This window comes from Pseudopodoces humilis, chromosome 1 (assembly GCF_049639895.1).
Source record: "Pseudopodoces humilis isolate 2021_Gansu_Grassland_sample_001 chromosome 1, ASM4963989v1, whole genome shotgun sequence".
NCBI lineage: Eukaryota > Metazoa > Chordata > Aves > Passeriformes > Paridae > Pseudopodoces > Pseudopodoces humilis.
Genome location: NC_142200.1, coordinates 149,869,162 through 149,882,463, shown reverse-complemented (window position 1 = coordinate 149,882,463; position 13,302 = coordinate 149,869,162). Strand labels below are relative to the sequence as shown.

Below are 13,302 nucleotides of genomic sequence, written 5' to 3'. Positions count from 1 at the left end.
CAATTTTAGGATTCTGTGATTCCATGGCCTGCACAGCCCCATGTGCTCATTAAGGATTGAGGCTGGAAGGGATCATGTGCTCCTGCAGTGAGGCCATGCAATGGGGAGGGAGGAAGGTGCCATCCCATAATGGTCCCCTCAGGACACCTGGCTGCAGCCAAGATCTCCTGGCTCCTTTTATCCTGGCGTGGTGTGGGGTGAAGGAACCAGCTTGGTCCACCAGGGAGCAAGGCTGGGAGCATCTGCCTTGGTCTGGAGCATGTTGGGATCACAGCAAACCCTCGGGATCATGGTCCCAGCCGGGGCACACCACGAGTTTGGGGAATGCTCTAGGGTTTGGTGAAGGTGGAGCATGGATTGGTGCTGTGGGGTAGGTTTGGAGGTGTTGGTGTAGGTTTTGGGGGTGTTGGGTAGTTTTTGATGGTGCTGGTGTGGGTTTGGTGGTGCTGCTGTAGAGTTTGGGTGTGCTGGTATAGGTTTGGTGGTGTGGTGTAGGTTTGATGCTGCTGGTGTAGGGTTTGGGGATGCTGCTGTAGGTTTAGTGGTGTGAGTTTGGTGGTGTAGGGTAGATTTTTGTGGTGCTGGCGTAGGGTTGGTGGTGCTGGTACAAGTTTAGTGGTGCCAGTGTAGGTTTGGTGGTGTGGTGTAGGTTTTTGTGGTGCTGGTGTAGGGTTTAGTGCTGCTGGTACAAAGTTTGGTGCTGTGGTGTAGGGTTTGGCCAACAGGCAGGTGTGGGTTCATGCCCATTGTGGTGGAGGGGGTGGAGAAGGTGCTGCTGGAGCCCTGCTGGATACCCAAAGGAGTCCAGCACTGCAGATCACAGGGGCAGCCTTTGCTTTGAGCAGCAGCAGCATGGCCCAGGGCCAGCTGGCACTGGCTCCATTCCCACCTGGATGCCAGCCTGGGGGCACCTTCGCCATGCCACTGTCCAGCTCCTGAGGGGAGTGGGGGACCCTGATCCAACACCCCTCCAACCCCACAAGCTTTGGGGATGAACAGACACGTGGTGTCCCTTCCTGGCACGGGGGACCCGGAGCTGTCCAGATGTGAGGCAGGAGCTGCTGACCTCTGCGGCGTCAGCGGGTGGGGACCACCTATGTAAACACGTCCAGGAAGGTTCCCGTCCCTGTTCCAGCCCGTGCTCGCCTTCGGATCAGAGCCTCACCGGATCAGGACCAGCAGCCCGCGCCGATGCTCCATCCCGGAGCTCCGGGAAGGTACCGTGCTGCTCGCCCAGCCCAGGCTCTCCTCTCTCTCATCATTTCTTTCTCATCCTCCTCTCTGCATGTAAACCTGGCCGTGTAACCGAGTCTGCAATTACCTCAGGGGTTATTAAATATTTGCTGGTGATATCAGTGTAGGGAAATATCTCGGTGAGCAGTGTAGGAACCTGTCCTGGTCGTGCTGGGAACCTGGCCAGAAGGGTAGGGAAACTCTTGTGGAAATAATGTTTCCTTTTTTCCCTTATTTTCTGTTTTGTCTGTTATTTAAGAACAGTTGGCAAGAGCACATCCAGCCCATTTGCTGCTTTATTTTTCATGCTCGAGTCTCTGTCCTCCCTTTTAACCCTGTTTAGGTTTAATTAGTAATGGGGAAATGGGCCACGAAGTCACATCTAAGTGTCGTGGACTATTGCTTTGGAATTTTCCTCCTTGTCTTCATAGAATCCCAGAATGGTTTGGGTTGGAAGAGACCTTAAAGATCATCTCATTCCAACCCCGTGCCAGGAACACCTTCCACTATTCCAGGTTGCTCCAAGTCCCATCCAGCTTGGCCTGGAACAGCTCCAGGGATGGATGGGGACGGCACAGCCTCTCTGGGCAGCTTCTTGTTGTCTTCAATATAATTTTAAAGTTGGTGTTGAATTTCTTTACCATAAAGGTTTTGTTACCATAAAGAAAATGTGGTGTCCAGGGCTGAGCTCAGGAGGACGTTTTGGTGATTTTGGGTGGCAAGTGTGCAGCAGATTTATTTGAGGAGGGCACAGGTATGGTTTTGGAAGGTGGAAGGAAGGGTTTGACAGCTGTTCCCAGCCGTTGTCCCTGCTTGCACAACACTTGGATCATGGAGCAGCCTCACTGTGACGGCTCTGTCTGACCTGGCAAGTCAGAGGCTTCTCCAAAGCCAAAAGATTGGGAAATAGATAAAATAGATATCCCAGCAATGAGTGTTGGAGTCTGCAGAAAGGTTTGGTTTTTCAGCTATTATGGTTCAGGTAAAATTTTGTCTTATCCCACAAGTCCTGCTGGCTGAGCTTCACCTCAGCTCCTGCAAGCAGAGCCCTTGTGGTGGGTGATGGGTTTGAGAGACCAGAGGAGGATCACCAGGGTGACCAGAGGGATGGAGAACCTCTCCTGTGGGGAAAGGCTGAGACAACTGGGATTGTTCAGCCTGGAGAAGAGAAGGCTTCAAGGTGACCTTGGAACCCTTCCTTGTGGCTAAAGGGGCTCCAAGAGAGCTGGAGCGGGATTTTGGACAAGGGATGGAGGGACAGGAGAGCGGGGAATGGCTTTAAATTGTTAGGGAGTAGCTTTAGATGAGATATTAGGAATAAATTGCTCCCCTGTGAGGGTGGGAGGCCCTGGCACAGGGTGCCCAGAGCAGCTGTGGCTGCCCCTGGATCCCTGGAAGTGTCCAAGGCCAGGCTGGACAGGGCTTGGAGCAGCCTGGGATGGTGGAAGGCAACTCTGCCCATGGCAGGGGGTTGGAACAAGATGGGATTTAAGATCCCTTCCATCCCAAACCATTCTGGGATTCCATTCCTGGCAGAGCAGACTGCAGAGGGTGACTCAGCACCCTGAGAAGGTGACACACCAAAGCAGGACCTGGAAGCTGCTCTCGAGCACAGCAGCTGCTCCAAATGACCCCCAGATGGTCTTTAACAACCTCAGAGCTGTTAAGGCTGTTCAGAGCAGCAAGACACGAGCTCTGCCCCGAGGATGGTGTGGGACAGGGCAGTGCTCAGTGCTCCCAGGGTCTGGCCAGGGCAGAGACTACACCCTGAGAACCAGGCAGAGCATGGACCTGATGCAGATACCTGGGCTGGGCCCTGTGGGTCCTGTTCCTGGACAAATTTGTGGGGCACTTGCTACAAGCTCCTGGCCTTGGTAGAATTGAGAGATTTCTTTAACATCAACTTTGGTTGGCAAATTACAGATACTTTTGCCTTTGTGAAAAATGAGGATCATAGAAGTGTTTCAGATCATCACCAGTCAACCCAGCACCACCATAACCACCCCTAAACCACATCCCCAGGTGCCACATCCACACAGTTTTGGACACTTCCAGTGAAGGTGACTCCACCACTGCCCTGGGCAGTCTGTTCTAGTATTTTACAGCTCTCTCTGTGAAGAATTTTTCCGTAATATCCAATCTAAACCTTCCCTGGTGCAACTTGAGGCCATTTCTTTTTCTCCTGTCACTTGTTATCTGAGAGAAGATAAAAACACTAAATAACTTTGGACCATTTCTCATGGCTGTCCTGGCTGGGTGTGAGCAGGTCGTGCCATCTGCTGCAGTGGCTGTCCCTGTGTCTGACAGGGATGAGGTGTGTGATGACAGAAATGACACCATCATTTTTTCCACTGGAACTTCTAGGGGAAAATAAAAGAGTCAGACTCTCAGGGTCAGCAGCCTGACTGTGACACTGCAAAACATTTTCCACGCACAAAACCACCCCAAACCTGTGAGTATTGCAGGTGTTTGCACGAGGAGATTGGTGAGGAAAGCTGGAGGAGGTGTTGAGCTGCTTTCAAAGAACTGTGGAATCATGCAATGGTTTGGCTGGGAAGGGACCTTAAAACCCATCCAGTTCCACCCCCTGCCACGGCAGGGACACCTTCCACCATCCCAGGGTGATCCAAGCTCTGTCCAGCCTGGCCTTGGACACTTCCAGGGATCCAGGGGCAGCCACAGTTGCTCTGAGCACCCTGTGCCAGGGCCTCCCACCCTCCCAGCCTGAAATTCCTTCCCAATATCCCATCCATCCCTGTCCTCTGGCACTGGGAGCCATTCCCTGTGTCCTGTCCCTCCATCCCTTGTCCCCAGTCCCTCTCCAGCTCTCCTGGAGCCCCTTCAGGCCCTGCAAGGGGCTCTGAGCTCTCCCTGGAGCTTCTCCTCTCCAGGGGAACATTCCCAGCTCTCCCAGCTCCAGAGCAGAGGGGCTCCAGCCCTGGGAGCAGCTCCGGGGTCTCCTCTGGAGTTGCTCCAACAGCTCCATGTCCCTTCCTGTGCTTTGCTTCTGTGGGTCCCACGGACAGAACTGCTCCACCTCCATTTTGGGGGTTGCTGTCCTTATGCTCAAGCTGTTCTCAAGGTGCTGCTGCTCCCATCCCCTTCCCTCTTCCCACACTGACACAGGGAATGTGGTTTTCATGCAGCTGAGAAATAGGGTAAAATGTTCCTTTCATCCACTTGGCACCAGTCAGGGACCTCACCCAGCAGCTCCTGAATGCAGCTCAGAAGCCGTGGCTGAGCTCCCAACCTCTCCTGACCCCTTTTCCTGGGGCTCTTCCAAGCTCCCTCCTAACTCTCCATCTCTGCCCGTCCACAGGTGTTAGGGAAAAAAAAAACCCACACCTTTCTGAAGCAGCCAAAAATGTGTCCATTTCCCTTTTTTCCCAGCATCCCCTAACCTTTCCCATACACCCTGACCCTTTTCCTCTGCCCCCACCTGCATTAAGGCCCCGCTGTGTGGTGAACTGTGGATGAAGGGATGTCCACATGAACAAAAGCAGGAGGAGGAGATGATCCGTGAGCTTTTGCATGGCCCAGGGATGGATTTCCTCTGATCTTAATTGAATTGTTTTAATTTTTTTTTTTTTTCACTCTTTTGTACAAGTTCAGGAAGGTCTAGAGCAAGGCAAGCCTGGCTTGGCTTCACAGGGCTGGCAACACCGAGTGGAAATTTTATTGTTTCCTGTTATGAGAGCTCAGGGAGCCACGATGGGATTTCAGGAGAAGCTCGGGCAGCTCTAACTCCAGGGATGACCCTGGTGGGTGGGGTTGGAGATGGCCTTTCATTCCCATTGCTCCTCCAGCTACTTCAGGAAAGGGAAGCAAATAGAGGAGGGAATAATGGCTCAATTTGACCTCTGGCTGTCGAGGCAGATGTTTTCTTTGGAGCAGGAATAGATGCTGGGGAAAAAAAGCTATAGAGGGCTTTGCTGAGCCACGTCCTAGGACTCCACCTGAGGCCCTTCTTTCCACCTCTCAGTACATCCCCTGTCATCTCACCACCTCAGACACTTCAGCAGAAAGGTTCCCCTCAGAAAAATTAATGTGTTTTTTTTCTCAACACTGAAATTTTTCTCAAGAATGTGTCCATTGCAGCGAAATTTTCAGCTGGGAAGGGCTGGAATAAATTGCTTCTGCTCTCCAGCTCGGGTTTAAACATTTCCTCTGGGGTTTTGTACTTGAGAATTTAAATCTCATTGTTATTTAACTGTATCAGATAAGTTTTTAGGTCATTTCAAAGTGAAGTGCTTTTACCTTTCTGCAGTCATCAGCCAGCGATATCTGAAGGAAACTTTTCCCTGCTTTTCAGCAGAAACGTTATTTATTCTGCTAACAGCTTTTGCTTCTGGCTCCAGGCACAAACCAATGCAAACTTCACAGAAATTCCATTTTCTGACCTATCTTTGTGCTAACTGAGGCATAACTGTGGTCCAAATGTCATGGCAGCTCAGAGCCAGAGTTTACATTTTCAGAGTGCATGAAGGAAAACATCCCTCACCTCGCTTTCAAACAGTCTTACATTATTCAGCCAAAATCCCCACGGGCTTTGGAAAAATGTGTAAGACCAGATTTTCTCTGTTTTATCCTTGCAAAGAGCCAGAGACCAACCACATAACTCTTTTCCAGATCAAAACCTTCCTGGGTTCATCCAACAAGCAGAGCTGGATGCAGTGTAAAAACCAACCTGATGATGAATAGCAGAGATTTTGTCTTTCTGCCCTTCAAACGACACACTTGCATTGGGGTTGTCATCACCACTGCCCTGAAAAGTCTAAGCAGAGATTGGTGATGAAGCAGATTTTAGGAACAGACCCTGGCACAGCTTTTTCTGCTGCTTGTAAATTGGTTTTTTTTAAGAGAGTTAAGGTTCTGGCTGGGTTCTTAGGATGCGAGCCCTGATTAGCCCCAAATCTTGGAGGGCACCCAAAGCTCTGCATGAAGGGGGGAAGAAGTTTGCACAACTGGGATGGTTTTGTGTCTTGTTAGGGACTTTTGGATTGGGTTCTTTTTCCCTTTGAACTGAAGATTGACGAGAGGGAGGCAGTTTTCTCTTGTTCGGTCTCAGTTGTTTATTCTTTTCTTATCAGCATTACAAGGTACAAGGAGCTGTGTGCACTAAGATAGAAAGGGGTAAAATGGCTAACAAAGATCCTCTTCAAGGTCTTTTATCAGTCCATTTACCCAATTAACAGATGCCAACTAAATTATTTTTCTTAGTGACCCAATGACCCAACACCTGTGTGCTGCACTGCGGCATTTTTTACCCAATCACCCAAAAACCTCTAGGAGAAGAACGTGAAGAAGAAAGAAGAAGGACAAGAGACAACACCCTAAATCCTCCACCTTGTCTCCTGTTCTCTAAACTACTTTTGCACCCAGTGATTTAAAAAACCTTCTAATCTACACACTTACACTTTTCCTATCTAACTTTAACATTTGTTCTCATGTATCACCATGAAAACATGCTCATGAATTTCATGTTATATGAAATTCAGTGTTTCTTTGGATCCTAGAACTAAGTATCAGAAACAAGGGCACACACTCTGTATCTCAGACTCCACCAGTTTTGGTGTTAAGTCAGGGAGTTTGGTGGGACTGAAAGGGAGCCTGGAGGCCTGGGCTGGCACGGCTGAGTCAAGCAGGGGCCATTCCCACCTGCTCCCTCCTGCCTCTGCTTCCCAGATCCTGTGAACGGCTCCTTGGGACAGCCACGCTTGTCCTTGATCCCACCAACAGAGTTGTTGGTTGGGTTTCTGTTTCATGAGGAAATGGGCTGTTTCTGTCCCCAGGCACGGCCCCTCCACCCATTAACCTCAGTTCTACCCCAGCATGGTGCTTCCATCCTTGCTGGGAGGCGCTGGCCTGTCCCAAAGCACACCAGAGATGTGGCCCAGCCTGGCCATGTCACCGAGGCGGTGACACAGCCTGGGGCCCTGGGGACACAGCTTGGCTCCTGGGCTTGCTGGAGGCTCTGGAGACTCCAGGCATGGAGAAGGAGCTCCCATTCGAGCTCCTCCCCACCAGGAAATGCAAATGGAGATGTCCCAGTGGGACACACATTTGGACTCTTGTCCAAGGAACCTGGTGCACTGGAAGGTGTCCCCACCCATGGCAAGGGGGTGGAACTGGAGGATCTTTAAGGTCTCTTCCAGCCCAAACCATTCTAGAAATCTCCACAGTGCTCCATTCACCTCATCCTATCAGCCAGTGCCACTAGAAATGTCAAATTTGCAACACTGGCTTGAACCAAAGTGGTCAAAAATGAGCCCAAATCCTCTTCCAAACCCATGGATTCCTGTGTGCTCATGGGACAGCAGCTCTGAAAGCAGAAGAGAGGGTGGAGGAAAGGAGGACACATTGAGGAGGGGGGTGTCCCCTGAAGCCCATCTTGAAGGGGATAAAACCTCGGTGTGCCTCCCTTGTGACTCTGTCACTTTCTGACCAAGCTGGAAGCCCCCAGATCCCTTTTCCCCCATAACTGCCACCAAATTACTGGCAAATAAGAATAATAACACAGTTCCTTGGCTTTTTAGTCTGTGCAGAAGGGGAAAGACTATTTTCCAAATCCCAATATTCTTTTTAAAATTAATTAATAGGAATAATTAATATTAATTAATAATGAATAATTAATATTAATTAATAATTAATATTACTTTTTAAAAAGTAGTGCCTTTGCCACGCTTTCCATCACAAATCCCTTTCAAAGTGGACGGCACCCACAGCCACCAAAGGTGAGGATGAGGCCTACATCCCACACCCAAAAGTCAGGGAAAAAAGTTTAGTGAAGTAAATCCAAAAGGAAAAGGATAAGAACTAAAACTCCTGCTTCATGTTTTGCTCTTGCTCGTGGTGTTCAAATATTTTTCTGTCTCAGAGGTGAAATTCCATCATCTCAAAAGCCCAAATCCAACAATAATCAATAAGGTAAAAAGATGGTGTTTTTAATTTATTCCAATTTCGTCACATTTGTCTCAAGACAGTGGGCCTTGTGTTAAAAACAGGCTCATCATTTGCACAAAGATGAATACCTTCATTGCATTCAGTTTAAAAACTGAAGAAATGAACATCCAAAAGAGGAAAATTAGAGAAGAAAATGGCCTGTCAGCACAATCCAGCAGAGAGCTTTGCAGGTTTGTGCTCAGAGTGGGTAATTATGGCCACTCCTCATCCTTGACGTAGCAGGGAGATGTTACACCAGGTCTCATTATCATTGGTGACAGCACTTATTTATTCCAATAGCACATTTAAATAAATATGTATAGATCACTGCTCTCAAACACAGATGGTGCCTGGGGCAGAGGTGGCTTGGAGAGGTGAATCCCAGCAGCAGCCAGAATTATACAAAGCTCCATCACATCCTTTCCCCTCCATCTCCTCTCTTTTATTCCCATTTCTCAGAGCCAGGCATTGAACTGAGGACACGGGATGGTTTTTTCTCTGTACACTCATTAATGGCTCTGCCTCCTGCCTCCTTCCCTGGCTGATGGGTCAGTGATGGCTGGAGCAGGAGCAGATGTTGCCTGGCCTGCCTGAAGCACAGATGCCCCACAGAACTTTGCCCAGACACGAGTGCTGTGTGTATAAATAACCCTCATGGTTAGAAAGCAAAGAGCCTGGAAAATCTTCCTGACCCACGGGACTGGGACCACGCTGAGCTGCCTTTTATCTCCGAGCTGCTGCCCGCAGTCCTGCAGAGCCTGGGAGCTGTTCTCAGCTGGTTATTTTTAAATAACCAATAACCCTTCCCTGCAGCTCTGTCCTGCAGCAGCAGGTGGGACTTTCACCGCAGGCCTTGGGTGGGAACGAGCTCTTGGTGGCCATCCCTGGGCTCTGGTGGATGTCACGGGCTGTGGCTTTCAGAAGCAGCCGGTGTGACACGCGCTGGGGGGACCCTGCTGGCGGGGGATGCACCCCAAGACCATTCAGTGGCCCCTGTGGAGTGACCACGAGGTGACCCACAGCTGTCTCCAGAGCTGAAGGACCTGCAGGGGAAGGAGGTCACTGCCCCAGCGTGCTGGAGGCCAATCCCCGCCCCAGGAATAAGCAGGGATAATGTGGCCTCAGGCTGCTGCATCTTCTCACTCTCAGTGGGAGATCTCCAGGGAGGCTGGGGATGGGTTTGGAGATCTCCAGCCCTGGTGCTGGTGTTTTAGAACCTCCCTGTGGCCTTTGGGAGAGCAGGCTGTCAGCGTGCCATGTGCTGAAGTTGAAACATGAAGCCAGGGTTGTGGTAATTTAACTTTTTTTAGAGGTTTATTCCCCAAAAATGCCTCCCAAACCCTGGTTTTCCTGGTGTGGCATATTCCCACAAAGGTGTGTTCATCTCTACACCTCACTCAGCTGATAGGGCTTTTCCTGCCTATCTAGGGTGACTAATTCCAAACAGGGAATTATCAGTAATGATAAGTGAGTAATTAGCTTATAACAGAAAACCTTGAGGAATGCTACTGCAATAAAATGCAGTGCAGATGCTGCTCCTTTGCAAGAGCAACCAGGCAACAAGTTCCAACAGAGCAGGAATTGCCCTTCCAGGTCCATTCAGGCTTTTTGGGAAATCAGAAATCTGAATATCCTGCTTTGTCAGCACCAGGGATAAAAGTTCCTGATAAACCCTATGGTTTCCAACACCCCCCCTTCATCCCAGTGCAGTTCTTCCCTGATATCCGATCCTTTCCATGACCTGGCTGCTGTTGTTGCTTCCTTCTCCTCCTTGCTGGCCCTTGGGTGGACTTTCCATGACTGGAAATCTTCTACATTTCCACCTCAGCAGACACCCCAAGCCCTGGTGCTTGCCAAATGCCAAAGCTCCTCATGGATGGAGCAGGTGATCCTTGGGCCATCAGGGTGGAGGTTTTCTCCTTGAAAACCACTTGCCTCAGTGCATCCCCATCCTAGCTATTCCCTCCTGCAGCTGCAAAGAAGCCAGAAAAGTCTCTGCTGGTGCTCAAAACCCCTTCACCTGCTCTCCGCTCCCCCCACCAGCTTGGAGAGAGGGGAACCACCTCCTCCAGCTTTCCCTGGGAGTGCAGCAAAGCCGGAGCTCCAGGGCAGTGTTTCCCACCAGTGAGCTCCCCCTACTTTTATTTTTTTTCATTACTATTATTTTTTTCACCCCCATCAGCCAAGGAACTTTTACCAGAATGTGTTTCCCACATGTTCCCAATTAGTCATGCTCTCAGTCTGACAAATCTGTTACCAGTGCCACAAGCTGATGCTATTAATTTACTCCCAACCGACACAAGGGCAGAATTCCAGGCAGCGCTCCTAAAGCCAGACCCGGCGGCTTGTTTGGATTTAAAACCAATGCCCTTCTCCTGCCTGGCGTTGTCTGTGGAGCACCTTGAGAGGCTTGGCGAGGGGCAGGAGGGTGGGCACAGGCGGTGGGAGCGGCCCCGGGGATCGGGCAGGTGGTGCGGCAAAGGCGGGGTCTGGCAGCGCCTTAAATATCCCTGGAGCTCCGCTTCCCAACCGCTGGAGCACAGCTGGACCGAGCCGGCGGGGCTTTATCCAGGGCAAGGCGGAGGGATTGGAGGCACAGGAATGTCGGTGGAGGAGGGAAAGCCACCGCGAGAAGCATCATGTCTCTGTGAGTAGATTTTTCTCCCCCCCGCCGTTGTTTTCCCTGCAGTTCAGGCAGCGGAGAGAAGCGTGCAGGATGGAAGGACGTCCCGCTAGCGCTGATTGATGTGGTTTTTTCATTCTTTGGCGTATTTTAGACTCAGTTTTATAAAGTTTTCCCACTTCCTAGAGCTGTGCCTAGATTGTGTGGAGGGGTCAGCGGGTTTTGAGGAACCACTGTGGGTGGGAATGTGGAGCCAACATCTCATTCTTGTACTGGCTGCACACAGTTCTGACTACTTGAGGTGGTTTGGGCAGTTCAATCCCCCCTTTGCAGCTGTTCTGAAGTGAAGCTTGTACCCTGTGTGTGTTTCCTACACCTCTGGAGGTGGCATGCGATGATGGATGCCTGAATGAATGTATTTCAAAGCCACAGGGATGGGGAGTCCTTTCTCAGGGAGATAACTGAGCTACATGAACCACCTCCCCTAATCCATCTACCTGCTGCAGATCCACCCAGATGGGTTATCTTTGCTTTTTTTTTTACCCAGACTGCGTAACTTTCACACTGCACAGAGGAATTGGGTCTGTAGCAGGTGGAAAGATGCAAAAATCCACTTTCTGTGCTTTGATGGTTGGGATTGTGAGGACAGGAGCCACAGCCTTTTCCTAGTGCCAATCTATTAATCAGCACTGTGAAAAAAACTTTCCTTGGAAGCTTGTTTTATTTATAATTGATTCCAAAACATCAAGGTCCACTAAACCCCCACCCAAACAATTAAAAACATTGAAATCCCACAGTTTAGTCTTTGTAGGCAGTGAATCCCAAAACCCACTGGGAATTTAACCAAACTGATTTGTAGGGAGGGGTTTCTACCTCATTTCCTTCATCTCCTGCTCTCAAATACAATGCCAGGAGGGCAGGTGGACACACAGGGGTGCAATACCAAGGTGTGACCCCACAAAGAGGGGTCCCAGGGCCACAGGAACAGCTCGGGACTGTTTCCTGCAGATGTTCCTGTAGATCCAGATGTGCAGGGGCAGTGGCAGGAGCCACAGCTCAGGGTGGTGGCTGGTAGCCAGGGATGGTCTTCTCAAAGCAACAACCCGTCACTTCTGTTATTTTACAATTCCTTCCCTTTTCCTTGGCTCAGGAGATTTGGGAGCACTTAATTGGGCTCTCCTTTCTAAAATGTGCCTCCTAGAGGGGGTGCTTTGCTAACAACCCTGACAAATACCAGTTCAAAACTTGAATATTTACTCCAAAACTTGGTCAGACCCTCCCTGCTCCAGCAAACAGCTCCTGGGAGGTGCATTGGAGCTTTGGGAATGTGTTCCATGAGTAACATTTGACCGTAAAATGCTGAATTATCCTCCGTGTAGGCTTCAGAAACCCTTTGGGGGAGCATTGAATTTTGGATAAACTGCTCTACAGGACATTCTAAGTGGATTTTTAAGAACAATTTGGGGCTTGCAGCTAATTTGGGGGAGCTGGACACCTGCATGGGGCCAGCCAAGGTGGGGCTGCATCCAACCCTGCCTCATCCAGGCCCGGATGCTCCACAGACAGATGCACCATGCCCCACACCCAGCAGGGTCTTCCCTTCCCAGCCCCCTGTCAGCTGGAGCTTGGCTGAGTGCCTGGATTAATTCTGCAAATCATTTAACACCCCAATTTGCCCATATCTGAATGTGAACACAACAGAGGAAGAGTTAAAGACCCCTGAGGGTGTACCCACTACCCACTATAAGGCAGCAAAAAAAGGCACTCAAAGAGGGAACTTCCCCATCTCACCCCTGAATAAACCAAATTTCCTCAATAAATACAGAATATCTCAGTGGGCATCACTTTCCATGTCCTGCAGTGCCTGAATTGTCCCACCTGCACGGTTGTACTGACCAAGGCATCACTTTGGGGACAGGAGAGGGGGATTCTGGTCCCAGCAGCTTTGGGGATTGAGGGCAGAGAGGAGAATTTCCCCACCTCTCCTTCTGGCTTATGACCCAGCTGCTTCTCCCCTCCCTGCCTCAGTTTCCCCAGCACAGGACAAGAACAGCACCATCTGCAGAGCGCTCCCACAGGCTCGGCCCGGCGTGTGAAGACTGGAGGGTTTGTGTTCGCAGGGGATTTGTTTGATCTGGAAATAGCAGGGTTAGAAAATTCCATCTGCCTGCTCTCGAGAGCCCTCGACAGGGGCAGCGCTGAGGGAACCAGCGCGGAGCAAACCAGCTCTGCTTGGCTCCCGTCCTGGGAAGCAGCAGGAGCAAAATCGCATTCCAGAGCGGCTGGATGTGGAGAGCAGAGCGGGGCACGTTTCCCTTCCTGCTCCCGTGTGGGGCCGTGCTCGTGGCTGCTCCCAGCACCAAAACCCTACAGCCAAATTTTGTGCCTCCAGTGGTGCAAAGCCAAGTTAGGGCCAGGCCCGTGTCTCATGGCATCATCAAGCCAGGTTGGATGGAGTTTAGAGCAACCTGGTCTAGTGGAAAGTGTCCTTGCCCATGGAACAA

General features: G+C 50.5%; 1 protein-coding gene across 4 annotated transcripts in view; it reads left to right on the top strand.

Moving 5' to 3' along the window:
• Positions 1 to 13,302, top strand: part of GJC2 (gap junction protein gamma 2) — a 33,585-nt gene that overhangs the window by 13,239 nt on the left and 7,044 nt on the right. Inside the window, exon 1 of one of the 4 annotated variants that reach the window (XM_088060609.1) lies at positions 10,706 to 10,822. The exons of the other annotated variants lie outside the window; for them this stretch is intronic. The gene's annotated coding sequence lies outside the window, so the exon portion shown is untranslated. Of the gene's footprint in view, positions 1 to 10,705; positions 10,823 to 13,302 lie in introns of those variants that run through there. 4 annotated transcript variants of the gene reach the window in all.